Genomic DNA, 12,121 nt, shown 5'->3' on the forward strand with positions numbered 1-12,121 from the left:
CTATATGTTCCTAGCAGGCCTAGCCAGCTCTCTCCTCTATGTTCCTAGCAGGCCTAGCCAGCTTTTTCCTCTATGCTCCTAGCAGGCCTAGCCAGCTCTCTTTTCTCTCCTTTATGTTCCTAGCAGGCCTAGTCAGCTCTTTCCTCTATGTTCATAGCAGGCCTAGCCAGCTCTCTCCTCTCTCCTCTATGTTCCTAGCAGGCCTAGCCAGCCTTCTCCTCTATGCTCCTAGCAGGCCTAGCCAGCTCTCTCCTCTTTCCTCTATGTTCCTACCAGCTCTCTCCTCTTTCCTCTATGCTCCTAGCAGGCCTAGACAGCTCTCTCCTCTTTCCTCTATGTTCCTAGCAGGCCTAGCCAGCCTTCTCCTCTATGCTCCTAGCAGGCCTAGCCAGCTCTCTCCTCTTTCCTCTATGTTCCTAGCAGGCCTAGCCAGCTCTTTCCTCTATGTTCTTAGCAGACCCAGCTCTCTTCTCTACAACCCAGTTAGCTCCTGTTGGCTGCAGTCTCCTCCACAGCCTTTTGGGAATCCACAGCCTTGAGTTAGAAATGTGTTTACATTTTGAACATGTTACAAATTATCTGCTAAGACTAACTTTGCGTGACTTGGCAGAAGCCTTCACCTTGCTCAGACTTTGTTTGGGTCAACCTAATTCTGGGGTTTGCTCTCTCAACTTGACTCTTTATCTGTCAGAACTGCTCAGAGCCAGATGTGAACCCCAACAGAAGGTACAGCTCTCATCTATCTGTGTGTGTGTGTGTGTGTGTGTGTGTGTGTGTGTGTGTGTGTGTGTGTGTGTGTGTGTGTGTGTGTGTGTTTGTGGCCGCCTGCCAATACACTCTCCCCTCAATCTGAAAGCTCTCAGATTTCACTCAATACAATATACATTTATGAGTTACTACAACATGTGTTCCGTCTGTTGACATATTTGTATCCACTGCTGCATCAAATGAAGAGATGTATCCAGGACTGTTATCCTGACCTTATCAGACTAGGGATCATTCATGTGTCTCATGCATCTCCCTGCTGGACCCTTATCTAAATTCAACTTTTCCCATATGTATCTTCCCAGTGTGTATTTAATATTGTTGGGACAAAGGACAGCAGATTTGATGATCTAGTCCTTTAGTCATATAAGATGGGAAGTAGTGTGGTTAACATCTCTGGAGAGAAGTCCAACGCAGTGAGACAGAGCGTTTTATTAGCGTCTGCAGTCTGAAGGACCCTGGCCTGCAACAGACCTTTAAACTGTGATCAACTGCAGGTTGTTATTTTTAGGTCGTCAGTATTAAGAGACTAAAGGAAGGTGTTGTTAGAATGATATATTGATCTGTAGGGGGCTTGACTCACCATCTCTGAATATGTTTTGGAGATCCCAGCCAAGCTCACATCCTGAAAATATATTTCGAGATCCTAGAAGATGCTGTAAGATCCTACAATATCTTAGAGGATCACCAGGCAATGATACTTGTCTCTTGTTAGGGTTTAACAGGTAAACCCACAATCCAATAATACTGTATGCTGTTGTTATATGATATATGATATAAGGTATAAAACATTGTTATGGTACATGAGGCATTGATTAATGCTCAATTTTAAAATCATCTTCCTACCACCACATCTAAGGCAGTATGACACCAATTTTGATCCAACTTTGCAAATCAATTTCAATGGAGGTACATAACACACTCCCCACCTCTCGTGTTCCATCTTTACCGAGAACCATATTCCGGATTTTAACAGGGTCATTAGCATCGCTGTTATAGAACATAGTATGATGGAGGAACCGTATGCCATTCTGAATATCTGTGTCTGTGTTTAAAATAAAAACACTTAAGTTGTCAGATATATGCTGGTTTATTATCCATATGACATTAACGAGTTAACGAGTTATTCCTAGAAATAACGAGATAACGAGTTATTCCTAGAATGTCTTGTATTTTGCTGTTCAGTTATTCCTAGAATGTCTTGTATTTTGCTGTTCAGTTATTCCTAGAATGTCTTGTATTTTGTTGTTCAGTTATTCCTAGAATGTCTTGTATTTTGACGTTCAGTTATTCTCTGAATCTCTTGTATTTTGACGTTCAGTTATTCCTAGAATGTCTTGTATTTTGCTGCTCAGTTATTCTCTGAATGTCTTGTTGTCATGTACTGTCATGTTGTGTCTTGTCTCTGTCCTTTCCCTTCACCCTGTCTCCCTCTGCTGGTCGTTGTTAGGTTACCTTTTCTCCCCCGCTTTCCCCCAGCTGTTCCTTGTCTCCTCTAACTACCCATTCACCCCGTTTCCCACCTGTTCCCTTTTTCCCTCTGATTAGGTCCCTATATCTCTCTCTGTTTCTGTTCCTGTCCTTGTCGGATTCTTGTTTGTTGTGTTTCATGCCTGAGCCAGACTATCGTCATGTTTGCTGTAACCTTGTCCTGTCCTGTCGGAATCTGCCGGTCTATCTGAGCCTACCTATGTTTGGTTATTAAAGAAGCTCTGTTTAAGTTAGTTCGCTTTTGGGTCCTCATTCACTCACCATAACAGAAGAATCCGACCAAGAATGGACCCAGCGACTTCGGATCCTCTCCACTCAGCCGTCGGGATCCAGGGAGCGATGCTAGGCAGACACGAGCAGGAAGTGTCTGCTGCTCGACATGCCGTTGAGACCCTGGCCACCCAAGTCTCCAACCTCACAGAACAGGTTCACCATCTCCGCCTCGATCCACCGGCCACTTCCAGGGCTTTCGAATCTCCGGAGCCCAGAATCAATAACCCGCCGTGTTACTCTGGGGAGCCCACTGAATGCCGCTCGTTCCTCACCCAGTGTGATATTGTGTTTTCTCTCCAGCCCAACACTTACTCCAGGAGCACTGCTCGTGTCGCCTACGTCATATCTCTCCTTATTGGACGGGCTCGTGAGTGGGGCACGGCAATCTGGGAGGCAAGGGCTGAGTGTACTAACCAGTATCAAGACTTTAAGGAGGAGATGATACGGGTTTTTGATCGATCTGTTTTTGGGGAGGAGGCTTCCAGGGCCCTGTCTTCCCTATGTCAAGGCAATCGATCCATAACAGACTACTCTATTGAGTTTCGCACTCTTGCTGTCTCCAGTGGCTGGAACGAGCCGGCCTTGCTCGCTCGTCTTCTGGAGGGTTTCCGCGCAGAGGTAAAGGATGAGATTCTCTCCCGGGAGGTTCCTTCCAGCGTGGATTCCTTGATTGAACTCGCTATTCGCATTGAGCGACGGGTTGATCTTCGTCACCGAGCTCGTGGAAAGGAGCTCGCGCTCTCCGTCGCCTCCCTCTCCGCATCACTACCATCTTCCTCTGCCGGCTCGGGTGCTGAGCCCATGCAGCTGGGAGGTATCCGCATCTCGACTAAGGAGAGGGAACGGAGAATCACCAACCGCCTCTGTCTCTATTGCGGTTCCGCTGGTCATTTTGTCACTTCATGTCCAGTAAAAGGCCAGAGCTCGTCAGTAAGCGGAGGGCTACTGGTGAGCGCTACTACTCCTGTCTCTCCTTCAAGATCCTGCACTACCTTGTCGGTCCATCTACGCTGGACCGGTTCGTCAGCTTCCTGCAGTGCCTTAATAGACTCTGGGGCGGAGGGCTGTTTTATGGACGAGACCTGGGCTCGGGAACATGACATTCCTCTCAGACAGTTAAAGGAGCCCACGGCCTTGTTCGCCCTGGATGGTAGTCCTCTCCCCAGGATTCAGCGTGAGACGCTACCTTTAACCCTCACTGTTTCTGGTAATCATAGTGAAACCATTTCTTTTTTAATTTTTCGTTCACCTTTTACACCTGTTGTTTTGGGCCATCCCTGGCTAGTTTGTCATAATCCTTCCATTAATTGGTCTAGTAATTCTATCCTCTCCTGGAACGTCTCTTGTCATGTGAAATGTTTAATGTCTGCTATCCCTCCTGTTTCCTCTGTCTCTTCTTCACAGGAGGAGCCTGGTGATTTGACAGGGGTGCCGGAGGAATATCACGATCTGCGCACGGTGTTCAGTCGGTCCAGGGCCACCTCTCTTCCTCCACACCGGTCGTATGATTGTAGTATTGATCTCCTTCCGGGAACCACCCCCCCCCGGGGTAGACTATACTCTCTGTCGGCTCCCGAACGTAAGGCTCTCGAAGATTATTTGTCTGTAGCTCTTGACGCCGGTACCATAGTCCCCTCCTCCTCTCCCGCCGGAGCGGGGTTTTTTTTGTCAAGAAGAAGGACGGGTCTCTGCGCCCCTGCATAGATTATCGAGGGCTGAATGACATAACAGTGAAGAATCGTTATCCGCTTCCTCTTATGTCTTCAGCCTTCGAGATCCTGCAGGGAGCCAGGTTTTTCACTAAGTTGGACCTTCGTAACGCTTACCATCTCGTGCGCATCAGGGAGGGGGACGAGTGGAAGACGGCGTTTAACACTCCGTTAGGGCACTTTGAATACCGGGTTCTTCCTTTCGGCCTCGCTAACGCTCCAGCTGTCTTTCAGGCATTAGTCAATGATGTCCTGAGAGACATGCTGAACATCTTTGTTTTCGTTTACCTTGACGATATCCTGATTTTTTCACCGTCACTCCAGATTCATGTTCAGCACGTTCGACGTGTCCTCCAGCGCCTTTTAGAGAATTGTCTTTTTGTGAAGGCTGAGAAGTGCACTTTTCATGCCTCCTCCGTCACATTTCTCGGTTCTGTTATTTCCGCTGAAGGCATTAAGATGGATCCCGCTAAGGTCCAAGCTGTCATTGATTGGCCCGTCCCTAAGTCACGCGTCGAGCTGCAGCGCTTTCTCGGCTTCGCGAACTTCTATCGTCGTTTCATCCGTAATTTCGGTCAGGTGGCAGCTCCTCTCACAGCCCTTACTTCTGTCAAGACGTGCTTTAAGTGGTCCGTTTCCGCCCAGGGAGCTTTTGATCTCCTCAAGAATCGTTTTACATCCGCTCCTATCCTTGTTACACCTGACGTCTCTAGACAGTTCGTTGTCGAGGTTGACGCGTCAGAGGTGGGCGTGGGAGCCATCCTTTCTCAGCGCTCCCTCTCTGACGACAAGGTCCACCCATGCGCGTATTTTTCTCATCGCCTGTCGCCGTCGGAACGTAACTATGATGTGGGTAACCGCGAACTGCTCGCCATCCGGTTAGCCCTAGGCGAATGGCGACAGTGGTTGGAGGGGGCGACCGTTCCTTTTGTCGTTTGGACTGACCATAGGAACCTTGAGTACATCCGTTCTGCCAAACGACTTAATGCGCGTCAGGCGCGTTGGGCGCTGTTTTTCGCTCGTTTCGAGTTCGTGATTTCTTATCGTCCGGGCTCTAAGAACACCAAGCCTGATGCTTTGTCTCGTCTCTTCAGTTCTTCAGTAGCCTCCACTGACCCCGAGGGGATTCTCCCTGAGGGGCGTGTTGTCGGGTTGACTGTCTGGGGAATTGAGAGGCAGGTAAAACAAGCGCTCACTCACACTCCGTCGCCGCGCGCTTGTCCTAGGAACCTTCTTTTCGTTCCCGTTCCTACTCGTCTGGCCGTTCTTCAGTGGGCTCACTCTGCCAAGTTAGCCGGCCACCCTGGCGTTCGGGGTACGCTTGCTTCCATTCGCCAGCGTTTCTGGTGGCCCACCCGGGAGCATGACACGCGTCGTTTCGTGGCTGCTTGTTCGGTCTGCGCGCAGACTAAGTCCGGTAACTCTCCTCCTGCCGGCCGTCTCAGGCCGCTTCCTATTCCCTCTCGACCGTGGTCTCACATCGCCTTAGATTTTGTCACCGGACTGCCTTCGTCAGCGGGGAAGACTGTTATTCTTACGGTTGTCGATAGGTTCTCTAAGGCGGCTCATTTCATTCCCCTTGCTAAGCTTCCTTCTGCTAAAGAGACGGCACAAATCATCATCGAGAATGTTTTCAGAATTCATGGCCTTCCGTCAGACGTCGTTTCGGACAGAGGTCCGCAATTCACGTCTCAATTTTGGAGGGAGTTTTGCCGTTTGATTGGGGCTTCCGTCAGTCTCTCTTCCGGCTTTCACCCCCAGTCTAACGGTCAAGCAGAACGGGCCAATCAGACTATTGGTCGCATCTTACGCAGTCTTTCTTTTCGTAACCCTGCGTCTTGGTCAGAACAGCTCCCCTGGGCAGAATACGCCCACAACTCGCTTCCTTCGTCTGCGACCGGGCTATCTCCTTTTCAGAGTAGCCTCGGGTACCAGCCTCCGCTGTTCTCATCTCAGTTCGCCGAGTCCAGCGTCCCCTCCGCTCAGGCTTTTGTCCAACGTTGCGAGCGCACCTGGAAGAGGGTCAGGTCTGCACTTTGCCGTTATAGGACGCAGACTGTGAGGGCTGCTAATAAGCGTAGAACTAAGAGTCCTAGATATTGTCGCGGTCAGAGAGTTTGGCTCTCCACTCAGAACCTTCCCCTTAAGACGGCTTCTCGCAAGTTGACCCCGCGGTTCATTGGTCCGTTCCGTATTTCTCGGGTCATTAATCCTGTCGCAGTTCGACTTCTTCTTCCGCGATACCTTCGTCGCGTCCACCCGGTCTTCCATGTCTCCTGCATCAAGCCCGTCCTTCGCGCCCCCGCTCGTCTTCCCCCCCCCCCCCCCATCCTTGTCGAGGGCGCACCCATCTACAGGGTCCGTAGAATTTTGGACATGCGTCCTCGGGGCCGTGGTCACCAGTACCTCGTAGATTGGGAGGGGTACGGTCCTGAGGAGAGGAGTTGGGTTCCCTCTCGGGACGTGCTGGACCGTGCGCTGATCGAGGATTTCCTCCGTTGCCGCCAGGTTTCCTCCTCGAGTGCGCCAGGAGGCGCTCGGTGAGTGGGGGGGTACTGTCATGTACTGTCATGTTGTGTCTTGTCTCTGTCCTTTCCCTTCACCCTGTCTCCCTCTGCTGGTTGTTGTTAGGTTACCTTTTCTCCCCCGCTTTCCCCCAGCTGTTCCTTGTCTCCTCTAACTACCCATTCACCCCGTTTCCCACCTGTTCCCTTTTTCCCTCTGATTAGGTCCCTATATCTCTCTCTGTTTCTGTTCCTGTCCTTGTCGGATTCTTGTTTGTTGTGTTTCATGCCTGAGCCAGACTATCGTCATGTTTGCTGTAACCTTGTCCTGTCCTGTCGGAATCTGCCGGTCTATCTGAGCCTACCTATGTTTGGTTATTAAAGAAGCTCTGTTTAAGTTAGTTCGCTTTTGGGTCCTCATTCACTCACCATAACACTTGTATTTTGACGTTCAGTTATTCCTAGAATGTCTTGTATTTTGACGTTCAGTTATTCCTAGAATGTCTTGTATTTTGTTGTTCAGTTATTCCTAGAATGTCTTGTATTTTGACGTTCAGTTATTCTCTGAATCTCTTGTATTTTGCTGTTCAGTTATTCCTAGAATGTCTTGTATTTTGACGTTCAGTTATTCCTAGAATGTCTTGTATTTTGACGTTCAGTTATTCTCTGAATGTCTTGTATTTTGACGTTCAGTTATTCCTAGAATGTCTTGTATTTTGCTGTTCAGTTATTCCTAGAATGTCTTGTATTTTGACGTTCAGTTATTCCTAGAATGTCTTGTATTTTGACGTTCAGTTATTCTCTGAATGTCTTGTATTTTGACGTTCAGTTATTTCTAGAATATCTTGTATTTTGCTGTTCAGTTATTCCTAGAATGTCTTGTATTTTGCTGCTCAGTTATTCCTAGAATGTCTTGTATTTTGCTGTTCAGTTATTCCTAGAATGTCTTGTATTTTGTTGTTCAGTTATTCTCTGAATGTCTTGTATTTTGCTGTTCAGTTATTCTCTGAATGTCTTGTATTTTGCTGCTCAGTTATTCTCTGAATGTCTTGTATTTTGCTGTTCAGTTATTCCTAGAATGTCTTGTATTTTGCTGTTCAGTTATTCCTAGAATGTCTTGTATTTTGCTGCTCAGTTATTCTCTGAATGTCTTGTATTTTGCCGTTCAGTTATTCCTAGAATGTCTTGTATTTTGCTGTTCAGTTATTCTCTGAATGTCTTGTATTTTGCTGTTCAGTTATTCTCTGAATGTCTTGTATTTTGCTGCTCAGTTATTCCTAGAATGTCTTGTATTTTGCTGTTCAGTTATTCCTAGAATGTCTTGTATTTTGCTGTTCAGTTATTCTCTGAATGTCTTCTATTTTTCCGTTCAGTTATTCCTAGAATGTCTTGTATTTTGCTGTTCAGTTATTCTCTGAATGTCTTGTATTTTGCTGTCCAGTTATTCTCTGAATGTCTTGTATGTTGCTGTTCAGTTATTCCTAGAATGTCTTCTATTTTTCCGTTCAGTTATTCCTAGAATGTCTTGTATTTTGCTGTTCAGTTATTCTCTGAATGTCTTGTATTTTGCTGTTCAGTTATTCTCTGAATGTCTTGTATTTTGCTGTTCAGTTATTCCTAGAATGTCTTGTATTTTGACGTTCAGTTATTCCTAGAATGTCTTGTATTTTGACGTTCAGTTATTCCTAGAATGTCTTGTATTTTGACGTTCAGTTATTCCTAGAATGTCTTGTATTTTGCCGTTCAGTTATTCCTAGAATCTCTTGTATTTTGCCGTTCAGTTATTCCTAGAATGTCTTGTATTTTGACATTCAGTTATTCCTAGAATGTCTTGTATTTTGCCGTTCAGTTATTCCTAGAATATCTTGTATTTTGACGTTCAGTTATTCCTAGAATGTCTTGTATTTTGACGTTCAGTTATTCCTAGAATGTCTTGTATTTTGACGTTCAGTTATTCCTAGAATGTCTTGTATTTTGCTGCTCAGTTATTCTCTGAATGTCTTGTATTTTGACGTTCAGTTATTCTCTGAATGTCTTGTATTTTGCCGTTCAGTTATTCCTAGAATATCTTGTATTTTGACGTTCAGTTATTCCTAGAATGTCTTGTATTTTGCTGTTCAGTTATTCCTAGAATGTCTTGTAGTTTGCTGTTCAGTTATTCTCTGAATGTCTTGTATTTTGCCGTTCAGTTATTCTCTGAATGTCTTGTATTTTGCTGTTCCTCAAATGTGTTGTTGGCAGGTGATAGGTTGTGGTTTCTCTGGTTCAAACCGAATCCTCTGCTCACACTCCTGGCCAGCGAGGATTATGGGTGTGGCAGAATGAGAGCATGGTTTATGTCCCCAAAGATGCTGCAGAAAAACACATCTTAAAAAATAAATAATTTACACTCCAAACACCCCATAATAACTCATCTTTGGTTTTTATATAAATAACACAAATAATAACTTACAACAATGGACAAATGTTATAGGCCAGTATGGAGATTTTGCAGTTTAGTTGTAACTGTGCAGACAGAGTGAACGTCTTTAAAAGGTTGTTAAAAGGTTATTTAAAGGTCTTTCTGTAGGTCGTGAGATGACGAATACGGTATATGTGATGTGCTTCAGGAACATCCCAAAACAGAAGAGATGAAAGGAATGAAGTGGTTAAATGAAGCCTCTGGTATGTTGCTGCAGTTCACTTCAGTTCCTTAGTGAGACCAACAATACTGTAGTAAAGCGTTGTGGTATCTGGCAGAACATGGAATGTCTCAACAGAAAAAAAGCCTGAATACGTCCCAAATGGCACCCTATTGTCTGAGTAGTGCACTACTTTTAATTAACCAGGGCCCATAGGGCTCCAGTCAAAAGTAGTGCACTATATGTAGAATAGAGTGCTAGGTGGGATACAACCCTCATCTCAAAGTTAAAAAAAATACCATTTAACACGTCAGGTGCATAACAGAGATCAACGCTAACAATTGATATAATCATTAATTATAGTGGAGGAAGATCAAGGCATACTGTATAACATACACATTTAACACGCTGTGTGTTCTGGTCTCTGTACTTTAATCCAGATTTCATTGCTAACTTCATTAGCATCATCAGCGGTACACTCTTGCATTGTTAAATCTGCGTCCCACATGGCACCCTATTCCCTAAATAGTGCACTACTTTTTATTACATTAAAAATACTTTATTTATCCCACAAAGTACATTATTTTATATATGTAGGAAATACAGTGCCATTTGGTACACAGTCATTATCAAACCTTAGTAAATTAATTGGGAGTCAATGAGCAGCTGTCACATGTAATTACATATGTATTTTAGTTCGTACATATATATTTATCAATATACTGTATGTATGTGTGTATGTATATATATATATATATATGTATATATGTATATATATATATGGTATGCTTTGAACACTTGTACAGTGAAAAGACAAGTCCAGCTTGCTGTCTGTCTTTACATTGATCCAACGTCAAGCCAACTGAGTTTTTGCTTTGGTTGTTCTCTGCTGACAGTTAATACCTGTTAATATGTATATGGAACTGTTTGCTTATTGTACTATGTTTAGTTACACTTTATTTTACCGTCTGCTTTCTACCTGCAATTTACTTACATTACATGGAAACAAATAATTATTACTCAGTTACTAGCTCTGTAACATTACATGGAAACATATAATTATTACTCAGTAACTAGCTCTGTAACATTACATGGAAACAAATAATTATTACTCAGTTACTAGCTCTGTAACATTACATGGAAACATATAATTATTACTCAGTTACTAGCTCTGTAACATTACATAGAAACAAATCATTATTACTCAGTTACTAGATCTGTAACATTACATGGAAACAAATAATTATTACTCAGTTACTAGCTCTGTAACATTACATGGAAACAAATCATTATTACTCAGTTACTAGATCTGTAACATTACATGGAAACATATAATTATTACTCAGTTACTAGCTCTTAGAATGTTTGTGATGAAATGAAACATGGAGCACTACAATAGGTGCCATTTGATATCACATCGTTTACAATTTTCTTGATTGATTAAGTAGTCTATAATGAAGCAATAAGTCCCGAGGGGGTGTGGTATATGGCCACGGCTGAGGGCTGTTATGCATGAAGCAACACCGTGGTATATTGGCCATATACCACAAACCCCTGAGGTGCCTTGTTGCTATTATGATCTGGTTACCAATGGAATTAGAGCAGTAAAAAGACGTTTTGTCATACCGGTGATATACCACGTTTCTCAGACAGTCAGCATTCAGGGCTCGAACCACCCATAATAATACAAATTATAACCAGCTGTTTGTTTTTGCAAATTCCAGGTAAATACCAACTGTATTGTATTACTTCTCCTATATTCATTACACTATTAGCCATTATAATAAGGGAAGTCAAACTAGTATAATAGTACAACTATTATTAATAATAATACTTTGAGTAAAGTAAGTGACTGATCAGCTTACTTGGTTTGACATTACATTTTGACATTTCCAGGAGAATTCAGTCAGTAGGAACAGTTTTATTATAAAGGTTCTCAAACATCCCTTTTCCTGTATTGCATTTATCCCAAAATGCAAAACTGCTTGACTTCATCCAAATCAAGGATATTGTTAGTATTATTGACCACTACCTGTTGTTTTATATATATTTCCACATAGTGAGGTTGGAATAATACTGTGAAATTGTGAAAATGATGATAATTCCCTTTTAGTGTAAGAGCTGTGTGAGAAAACTGCATGACATTTCAGTCTGTTTTGGTGGGATGGAGTTTTGGCCTGCCTGTTGACATCACCAATAAGAAAGAAGGGTTTCATATCTCTCTGCCAAACAGTTGGTTTTCAGTTTTCCCCTCCCCACTCAGACCACTACTGTCCTAGCTAAATTCTTGCTTGAGAAACTTGCTCTTTGCTAAGAAGGAAGTGTTGTTTCTTTTTCACAATTTTTATTGAAATCAATCACAGTAAGGTACTTAATTGTTACTCAGAACAGCTGCATTGGACATTTAACATTTGCACTACTGAGGAGGACCGTGCATCAGTTTTACACTAAAAACCTTGGCACATGAAAGGATAAGTAACTACAGAACTTATTTACATTGTACCGCCCAGGAGAGTGGCGTTGTTGATCATGATGAGTAGTTGTATTTTCTCTGTGTTTCACAGCTAATGTGACGTGACTGAAGTGGTAGATTATATTAAATTATACAACAAAAATCTGCAGCTCAGCCGTCACAACGTCCAAGAATCCCAACATGGGTCTCTTCATCCAGACGTCACAGCTTCAGTCCTTTCTGTTCTGTCTTTTCTGCTCTCTCAGTCGTCTCAGCTCTCAGGCCAATCCTCCCTTCTCCTCCTTT

General features: G+C 43.8%; 1 protein-coding gene across 1 annotated transcript in view; it reads left to right on the forward strand.

Moving 5' to 3' along the window:
- The window catches only part of LOC118965045 (protein FAM227B-like), a 109,977-nt gene that overhangs the window by 40,999 nt on the left and 56,857 nt on the right, over positions 1-12,121 (forward strand). The window lies entirely within an intron of this gene.

The sequence above is a fragment of the Oncorhynchus mykiss genome, chromosome 6 (assembly GCF_013265735.2).
Source record: "Oncorhynchus mykiss isolate Arlee chromosome 6, USDA_OmykA_1.1, whole genome shotgun sequence".
Lineage (NCBI taxonomy): Eukaryota > Metazoa > Chordata > Actinopteri > Salmoniformes > Salmonidae > Oncorhynchus > Oncorhynchus mykiss.